The sequence below is a fragment of the Tympanuchus pallidicinctus genome, unplaced genomic scaffold (genome assembly GCF_026119805.1).
Source record: "Tympanuchus pallidicinctus isolate F22 unplaced genomic scaffold, pur_lepc_1.0 scaffold6, whole genome shotgun sequence".
Lineage (NCBI taxonomy): Eukaryota > Metazoa > Chordata > Aves > Galliformes > Phasianidae > Tympanuchus > Tympanuchus pallidicinctus.
In genome coordinates this window covers 9,028,582-9,038,228 of record NW_026294780.1, presented here as the reverse complement: position 1 = coordinate 9,038,228, position 9,647 = coordinate 9,028,582, and the positions used below count along the sequence as shown (strand labels likewise).

The following is a 9,647-nucleotide window of genomic DNA, read 5'->3' as shown; positions in this document are numbered from 1 at the left end:
TCTTTTTCATAATTTGAGAGCTGTGTCCAGGCTGTGGCTGACTGCATGTGTTTGGGTGTGGGGGGAGTGGGATCCTGACAAGCCAGAAGGCAAGGAGACTGTGGTCACTCTCACTGTGTTCTAGAAATGTTTAGAACATCTGTAAGATCCTCTGAGATGCCCCTGGACCATCTTTTTGCATCACTTTTCAGTCAAATGCATAATATTTGTGCAAACATATGCACAAACTAGAGGTGATGATTTGGACTTGATTGTTGGTTGGAAATTGCAGTCCATGAATTCTAAGCCTATTTCTTGTTTTCGCTTCTCTCTCTGAATTCTTTGGTTTGCATTTATGGATGTAAAATGTTCATATGCAGGTACATTGTAATAGCTTTTTATTAGAACTTTTAAAAAGCTTGCTTCTCCCTTAGTTGTTTTTTTTGGGGTTTTTTTATGTGTGTGTTAAATCTTGAATAATTTCATAATTTATGGAACAGCAGTAGTGAGAAGGCGAACAAATTAATAAGAGGAAGACATTGTTTTGTTCTCCTTTGACCAAGGATGACTGTGGCAAGTCTGTCTGCAGACGGAGTGTGTTCTTTGAGACACTATAGGTAACTCATCAGTAAGTCTTTTGCCCTGCCTTGGTAAGGAAGAAGGATTTATGAGGATATCAGATAATAAATAGCACTAAAGCCATGATAGTAGTCAATATTTATTCCTTCTATTTGAGAACTTGCTTCTGAAGAACTTGTTTTTCCTTTCCCTCAGTGTGTCCACCTCTTTCTCTGCCTCATAAAGCCTTTAAGAAATACATTATAACGTAATTCAAAGCTCAAATAATTTCAGACATGCTGATTAGAAGCAAGATTAGGAAATAGAAAGGAAAGAGACACAGAAACTTCTTGGCTAAAACGCACAGCCACAGAGCAGATGGATGCAGTGATTATTATGTGTAAAATCAATGACTTCAGTGGCTGAGCACATTGATGATGCAATTCTGTCTTTCTTAAGCAACAGCTCTGTGATGAGTCAATATGTTTGCTTTCCTTCTTGTGTAGGATTTGCGTATTACTGCAATCGTAAAACAACACCGATGTCACATTTTGATTTTTCTGCCTATCATGTGAAAGCAGCTTTGTCTGTGGAAGTACTGCAAATATTCTTTGTTTTCTGCAATCTAGGTACCAGTTTATCTCTTTATACACATTGATTAATTGCTGTGATGTCTTTTAACAGTCTCCGTGACTTAGCCCTATAATTTCAAAGTGTAACAAGTCTTCTGTGGAGATAGATACATATATATTCTTAAGGAAGAATAAAAATAAATGTAAAGCCACTTAGCAGATAACTAAATATCATTTACAGTGATAAAGTGCAGAAGCTCCTCTTGGGAATGAGCAGGCAGGAGAGCACAGGCAGGTGACGAGTTGAACCTATTATTTTGTTATTGGCTTAAGCCAATGGAGATCAAATGCTAAAGTAAGTCTAGTGTTTGCTACTGAATGCTTCAGGATTTAAGTAATTTAACACGAGATTAATACTGCTAGGTCTGATAGGAAGCTTTCACACTAAGAAATTCTAATGGTTCACTAGACTATCCAGACCAATATAAAATTATGTATTATCTGAATACTGACTTGCTCTAGAGACTGTTCAATACCAGTATTGTGTGGCATAACATTCTGTCTAAAAACGACTAATTACATAATTGCCTTGGGAGTATGAGCAGTGTCCTACTTGAGAGCTGTTAATGTTTCCTGTATGATTGATAAAAATCCTGTTTTATTAATAGAAAACTCCAAGTACTCCAAATTTATGTGCATGATTCCAACTTTTTTTTCCTGTGGCACAAAAATGTTTTCCTTTGAATAATCCAATGTTAAGTCTTTTGTGTTGTGCTATTCCACTGTTCTTTATTTAAAAGTACAGATTTCCGATCTGTGGTGGATTTTTCAAGATAGAATACATTATGTCTTTGAACCTGTGACAGAAAGTCGAAGTGGCACCCAAAGCCATGCTAGTGATTTCTATTGAGAAAGTACAAAAAAATTTTCCATTGCTGCTCTCACTTCTTCCATTGGTCTCAGGTGGTGGCAAGAGCCCAAGGGTGCTGGATGTTTCCAGGTTTCGCACTGCAGCTCAGGCAGTGTCAGGACATGCTTGTGTCATTACTATGTGTAATTCATCCCTTCATTTGTTCTCTTGATGGTCCGGTCCTGCAAACACTTCTGCACTTGCATAGCTGTGCGCATGTAGTGCAGAATCATAGAATTGTTAAGATTGGAAAAGATCACTAAGATCATCTAATCTAGCCTTCCCCCTCCCCCTCCACCATGCCCACTGTCCCTCAGTGCCACATCCACACAGTTCTGGAACACCTCCAGGGATGGTGACTGCACCACCTGCCTGGGCAGCCTGTGCCACTGCATCTCCACTCTTTCTGAGAAGAAGTTCTTTCTAACATCCAACCTGACCCTCCTCTGGTTCAGCTTGAGGTCATTCTCTTTCATCCTAACACTGTTGCCCAGTAGAAGAGGCCAACCCCTACCTCACCACAACCTCCTTTCATGTCATTTTAGAGAGAAAGGAGAGAGCCTCCTCTTCTTCAGGCTGACATTCCCTTAACTGCTCCTCATAAGACTTGTGCTATAGACCCCTCACAGCTTTGTTGCCCTTCTTTGAACATGCTCCAGGGCCTCAGTGTCTTTGTAGTGAGGGGCCCAAAACCAAACAGCACTTGAGATGCAGCCTCACCAGAGCTAAGAACAGGAGGACGATTACTTCCCTGCTCCTGCTGTCAGCACTGTTTCTGATACAAGCCAGGATGTCATTGGCCGCCTTGGCCACCTGGGCACACTGCTAGCTCATGTTCAGCTGGCTGCAGTCACATAATGTGGTCTGGAAATTGTTCCACAATTCTTCCTAGTTGATATGAAGAGAAGAGCACACTGCTTAAACAGAACCTGTTTGGTGAAGGCCCAGTCTGTGTACTGACAAGCGAGAGAAAGGGACTGCTTTTCAAGAAGGATGCACTGAGTAACATTTACTGTTTAAGTTGCCCGTCTTGAAAGGAAAGACAAGGGTTCTTAATAATCACTTAAAGTTTTTCTGCATCTTAGGTGCATGTATTTGTGTTATGAAGACCTTCACTATTCACTGGTTGGCCAAAGAAACAAGCTGTATATTCTTTCTTTGCTTTTAAGTTTCTTGGGAGTAGCAGGTTGGATGGTGGAGTCTAAAGTTTTGAAATATACTTTAAAAAAAAACAAAACAGCATTTTATATAGTGGTTTTATTTCAGAAGAAACCTAGAACAAAGTCTGCTGACACTTCCTGCTTATAAGGGGCACTGAGGGAAGTCATCTGCCAATTAGTCTGGCACAGAACACAGGTGGTAAGCAGTGTCTGCTGCGCAAGTGTTTTGTTGGAAACTGAGAAATACAGAACTGCAGCAGCTTTACTGACATGGTGGATTTCAACAAGTGTTCATACTGCCTTAGCAGTTGATATGGGGTCATTTAGGATATGTATATCATATACCTGTATCAATCATTGTGTAACGTTGACGTTATGGCAGTTTATTTTCCATCATAAACTGCAGTTGACAGAATAGTAGCCAGGAGCCTTAAGATCCTTTCTCCTTTTTTCTTCTTCCAAATGAGGCATCTTGAATTTCTGCTCTACCCATCCCTCTCGTGGTTTTGCCATGGATAGCTTTAGAAAAGTATTTAACAGGTATTTCTGTAAGTAGTGGATTCCCTGTGTTTGATTAGGCTGGGAGAAACTTCTGTAATCATAGAGGGTCTCTTTTTGGAGTGAACTGCTGTTTATTCTCAGTATTTACAGTGGTTGGTTAATAATGCACTTAAACATCAAAGGAAGAAGAAATAACAAAATGGGCAATCTAATAGCCACTTAATGATGTTGATAGCAGGTGATATATTTCAAATTTTGGTATACTCAGTAGATGAGTAGACAAACATGAATTTATTTTCATGTCATGAGGCATTTTTTTTCCCTGCTGAAAGCTTTTGTGTGCATCATTGTTTGCATCTAGGAAGTAATGGGTGGCAGTGAAATGGAAGGGAATTATTAAAGATTTTTGGTAACTGAGCTAATAAGTGCATCTCTGTGACTTAGTACAGGATATCCAAAATGATTCTGCAGTATCACTACTATTATTTTAAAAGGAGCAAGGTAGAAAACAATGTAGAAAATGGTTTTTACAAGTTTTATCATAAATGTGCTACTGCAAACTTATATATTGTCATTATTCATTATCATGATGAATGAGGAATATTATTTTTTCAGACAATCTGTGGCAGGAATTTGAGTTGTTTTGCCAGGGTAAGTTTTGTAGTGTTCCTTGTAAGTAGGTCATAGAGGTCTGATTTGGTGGATCCTGCTTGTCTCAGGCTTTTGGTTCTCCACCAGCTGTACTACTCTGTAATGGCTATAGCAGAATGGTTTCTGGAAACTTGGGTGGGAGGAAAACTCTTTCAGGCTGAGGAAGAGGAAGATATACAGAGTGTGCTGATGGGATCACCAGTTGTCTAACATTTTGAATTGCTCAGTACAAACCCAGAAAATACATGAGGTCCATTTTCAGCAGAAATGGGGTATCCCGTGAAATGTTCTTTCTCCTTATCAGTTAAGGTAAGAGAGTTTAACAACCTTCATCTAAGTCAAATCTCCTGCTAGTTGGAATTTTTATGTTAAGGAGGGACACCTTTCTGTTAGGAAAGTGTATACTTATTATCGGAATTTGATTTCAGCTTCCACTTAGAGGAAAAGTTGGGGGCTGGCTCTGCAAGAGTGGTCAAGAGCTGCTTATATTTACTTTCTGGGAATGTGTTTAAAACTAAAGGCGGAGTAACCTGGGTCTGTTCAGCCTTGGGAAAAAGAAGACTGAAGAGGGATTTGATTGATGTTTATAAATATGTAAAGGGAGGTGGGAGGCAAATGGATGAGACCAGGACCTTCTCTTGGGTGTGTAGCAATAGGACAAGGAGTAATGGCCTAAAACTTGAACACAGGAAGTTCTGTGCTAACATGTGGAAGAACTTCTTTATAGTAAGGGCAACGAGCAGTGGAACAGGTTGCCCAGAGAGGATACTTCTATGGAGGTATTCAAGACCCATCTGAACTCCTACCTGTGTGACCTACTATAGCTGGGAGGGTTGGACTCAATGTTCTCTTGAGGTCCCTTTCAACCCCTGTGATTCTATAAATAAAATAACCATATTTTTTGAGGAAATACATACATCTACTTCCTAAAATCTTGTGTTATGTCTGCTAGTTGTGTCATAAATTCATAATGTTCTCTCAAGCAGCAGATAAGCCCCTGATACTGGGTTTCTGGGTAACCTATATGTAGATAAAATCTTTCTTTATACACAATTGATTTTGCGTCTTAGGTCTGTCATGCTTTGTCAGCGTTGAGCTGGGATCTTGCATTCAATTCCTTTACGACCTTGGTGCCCTTTTCAGAATTGTAGTATTTCAGTCTGCTGCTTGACCAGTGTTCCAAATACAATTTTTTATCCTTTTTCTGGACATGTAACCCTGGGATTTGGCTTAAAAGAAACAAACAAAATCGTCTGTTCTAGGTCTTGTATGTGATGGCCCGGTCCTTTTGTTCACCATATTGCTGCCCTGTGTGTTGTTCACAAAATCAGCAGAGTTAACAGACGCTTTCAAATCTTTGAGGAAAATGCTCAACAGCCTTAAACTAACAGACCCAGGGCAATGATCTGGAAGTCTCCCTCCTCTGGCAATTAGGTTTTGAGGTTTCCTAATTAGGCATGGTTCGTTAGTTTTTTTCTAAACTATGACCAAACATAAACCATATTAACGTAAGTTAATAATCATGTATGTCTGACTAGGTGTTGAAAGTAAGGCCTCCTCTGTAAGCTCTGTCTCCCATTTTCATTGAATCACAGAATGTCCTGGGTTGAAAAGGACCACAATGATCATCTGGTTTCAACCCCCCTGCTATGTGCACGGTCGCCAACTGCCAGACCAGGCTGCCCAGAGCCACATCCAGCCTGGCCTTGAATGCCTCCAGGGATGGGGCATCCACAGCCTGCTTGGGCAACCTGTTCCAGTGCGTCACCACCCTCTGAGTGAAAAACAACACGTTGAAACTCGTGTCGCATAGCGATGGCAGCAGCCGTCCCTGTGCGGCTCACGCTGCAGCCATGTTGGCGGGGCTGCGCACACCGGAGCGTACAGGGCAGCCTGCCCCGTCACTGCGGTACCTGCGGGGAGAAGCCTAGGAGGGCTGCCTCTTGGTTCGCCATTCCTGTCCGTTGCGTGGGGCTGCAGCGACCCGCTTTTTTAACTTGTTTGCGTCCTCACTTACGCGTCCCTCCGCTCGACGATGACGAAGGAGGAGCGAGGCGGTGGGCAGAACACACGCCCCCAGCCGCCGCCCGCCTTCCCTCAGCGCGGAGCAGGGGCCCGCAGGGGGCCGGGCCGGCCGGAGGGGCGGAGCGGAGCGTGGCGGCCGCTCCCGGTGCCGTCACAGGCGGGCGCGGCGTACATGGTGCCGCGGGGCTGCGGAGGTGAGTGTGGGGCTGCGGGTATTCGGTCGGTTGGGGCGGTGAGGCGCCGTCGCAGCGCCTTGTTGCTGGGTTGCGGGCCCGCGCTTTCCCGTGGCGGAGCAGCGTGTGAGCCGAGCGGCGGCGCGTCCCCGTGCTGACGGCTGCGGTGCGGGCCCGTACCGTGTGTGTTTCCTGCGGCAGCGCCGGCGCGGGCAGCGAACAGGGAAGCGCTGCCTGGGTTTTGAGCAGCAGCAGGAGAGGCTCTGGTGTATTTGCTTGCCCTTAAACTGCAGAGCGAGGGAAATGAGCTTGCACAACCCTGTCGTCTTAGCAACAAGATGATCTGCTTCCCCTTGAGAAGCGACGGCATGCTAATGCTTGTTTCATAAGGTCTCGTTTTAAAAACTTACCGAGGTTTGCTTTTTTCTGCGTCTGAAGGTTTGATTCAGTGAGCTGCATCTAGGAACTTGAAGGGCCCTCAGGGAACCCGCTGTGTTTGTAATTCGTTCCCTTGTCTGTTGGACCCTTGATGCAGGTGTTAGGTGGGAGCATGGGGCAGGCACGCATCCTTCTGGTGCAAATTTGGAGTTCAGTATTCTTAAGTTTAGCAGTCTGGCACTTGCCATCATTGCCGAATTTGGAAGCTCAGTGATCGAACCCTGCAGAAACTCTGCTTCTGCCCTGCTTGCTGTCAGCTGAGGCAGAAGGCATCGTCTCTCTTTTAAGTGTTCCTTCAGCTTTGGCTAAAGTAAGGAGCTTGCCCCACTGGGGCTGTAGAGTTTTTGGTCTTAAGGTCTCAGATATACTGAAGGTTGGATGTCATCCGCCATCTCCTAAACTCGTTCAAGTCCAGTATGGTGGTGCAAGTGCTGTGCTAAAGGGAAGAACTCATTTCTGAAGTGAAGAGACTGTTAAGGTGAATTCAGGCTTCTGTCATGTGCTTTGTTACAGGGAATTTTAATTATGTAACTGCTAGTACCTAAACATGAAGTTAGAACGTAAGAAGACCTTCTGAACTGCCTTTGTAGATTATTTTATTGGAAATCTTTCCCCATTTCTTTCCTGGGTGTTGCTTGGAGATGAAGCTTGAGTCCTCTACCTGCAGAGTGGCAGCAGATCAAGCGCTGTAGTATGTCCCAGATCTCTGCTCCTTGCTTCTGCCTATTGCTTCCCTTCCTGTTTCTTTTCTGACAAACTGAATTTCCTCCCTATTGTTGGTTATCTACCTAAATCTTAAACAGACATCCTCTGCAGGAATGTTGTTGGAAAATCATAGAATCATAGAATGGCCTGGGTTGAAAAGGAACTCAAAGTTCATCTAGTTTCAAACCCCCTGCCATAGGCAGGGTCACCAACCACTAGACCAGGCTGCTCAGAGCCAAAATGCCTTTGGCCTTGGAAGAAGGAAGCTTTGGGTTGTGTGTATGTCATCCACATCTATCAGTTAGATAGGCATAGCCTCAGATGTGTCACTCATACACATTGCTGTTCAAGTAAATATAGTAAGCTCTTTACCAGATTCTCCCAGCCTTCAGATACAGGAGAAGTTTCGTTTCCTTTTTTCCACTGTGCTGCCACTTCTTGCTTTCCTTCCTTTGCTTCCAGTGATCATTTCCTCTGCGCGCTGTGCTTGCAGCAAGGAAACTGTCATCATGGATCAGATTGGCAAACCTGAACAACCGCTGAGGCAAAGCTGGTTGGGAGGGAAGCACGCCCTGAATGAAATGAGGAAAAGGGGCATTTGTAAATTGAAGAAGTGACTGAGATGGAGGGTGTGTGCCTTGACTGCACAGCTGGGTGGTGAAGTTACAACTGGCTTTCGTGGTTTGTTCTGTGAGAGGTGTGCTTGGAAGAGCAGAATGCAAACTCCCAGTCCCTTACCTGGTGGCTGCTGCTGCTGCTTTCCCAATTTCAAAAGCTGGAGTTAGCTGTGTTGCATCAACCAGCACAGGTGGGCGTTGTGCTTCTGCCAGGCCACCAGCCAGCTGCTTCTCTCTCACAAAGGAAAGGGAGGTGCCAGCTCTGCTGACATTGGTTAGCACTTCTTGAAAACACTGTGTAAAAGATGCAGTGAAGTACGTTCGCTCAGGAAGGAGGCTGTTCCTGCTTGGTTGTACTTCCACCAAGCATGAATTTCTTAAATTAATTATATTTTTTCCTAATATGCAGCAAATAATAAGTGTGGAAATCAAAGGACATACCGTGGTACTAACTTAACTAAAACCACACTGATGAAATATGAGAAAGTAACATTGTTTTCCCTCTATCTTCAGACGACTTGAGGTCTTGATCTTAGAAGAAAGAGATTTTCTGTGTACCTTATGATACATGACAAAGAATTTCTGTGCAGCTGAGGTTTGTGAACATGTGTTATTCAGGCTTTGTGTGCAATCAGCAGAATACACTGAGAAGAAAGACACTGGCATTCTTGAGTTGTTGCGTGTGGACCCAGCCCACTCACTCATGAGAATATGAGCTCTTCCATGGTATATTTCTCTGGCAGGCCTGCATCGTGTTTGTGGCCTGCTGTTCTGCTGTGCTGACAGAGAAGTCTGTTGTATGTGAGCTGATGTTCCTTAAATGCAGCTCTGTTCTTCCCATTTGTTGCAGGCAGGACAGATTTTGTGGAGAGGATGACTGAGCACAGAGGAAAGGAGCACAGAGATAGAGGGGGAAAGTAAAGGAGAAAGCAGAGAGGGTGTTAGTGTAAATGTATAGGCATTACACATCTTTGGGAACAGCACACTTCACCTCGCTTCCTTGGGCTCTTTGTAGGCAAGGTGTGTTAACTGCAGTCTAGTAAGCTGCATAGGTTTCTACAAAAAATAACTGTGCTTATGAATGCATCTGGACACACACAGTCTTCTGTTTTTACAGGACAGAAAGGTCTGTGCCAACTGTATGCTTGAGTAGCTGCTTCATCTGGCGGTGCCCTCACATGTCACTGAGCTCTCTGTAGCTTGCTTCTAGCTGCAAAAGCAAGTATAAGAAAATTAAATGTGCTTATAAAGAATTAGATGCTTGGAATTTCACCTTAGAATGAGTAGAACAAGTCTCTAAGGAAATTATGACCAAAGGTGGAGTTACAGAAGGGGCCGGATCTGCAGAGAATTTTTTC

The 9,647-nt window shown here is 43.8% G+C and overlaps 1 protein-coding gene across 1 annotated transcript in view; it reads left to right on the top strand.

The window, feature by feature from the left end:
- Positions 1 to 6,440: 6,440 nt before the first annotated feature.
- INPP4A (inositol polyphosphate-4-phosphatase type I A) overlaps positions 6,441 to 9,647 on the top strand; it is a 113,009-nt gene continuing 109,802 nt past the window's right edge. Inside the window, exon 1 of the mRNA XM_052705678.1 lies at positions 6,441 to 6,550. The gene's annotated coding sequence lies outside the window, so the exon portion shown is untranslated. The remainder of the gene's footprint in view (positions 6,551 to 9,647) is intronic.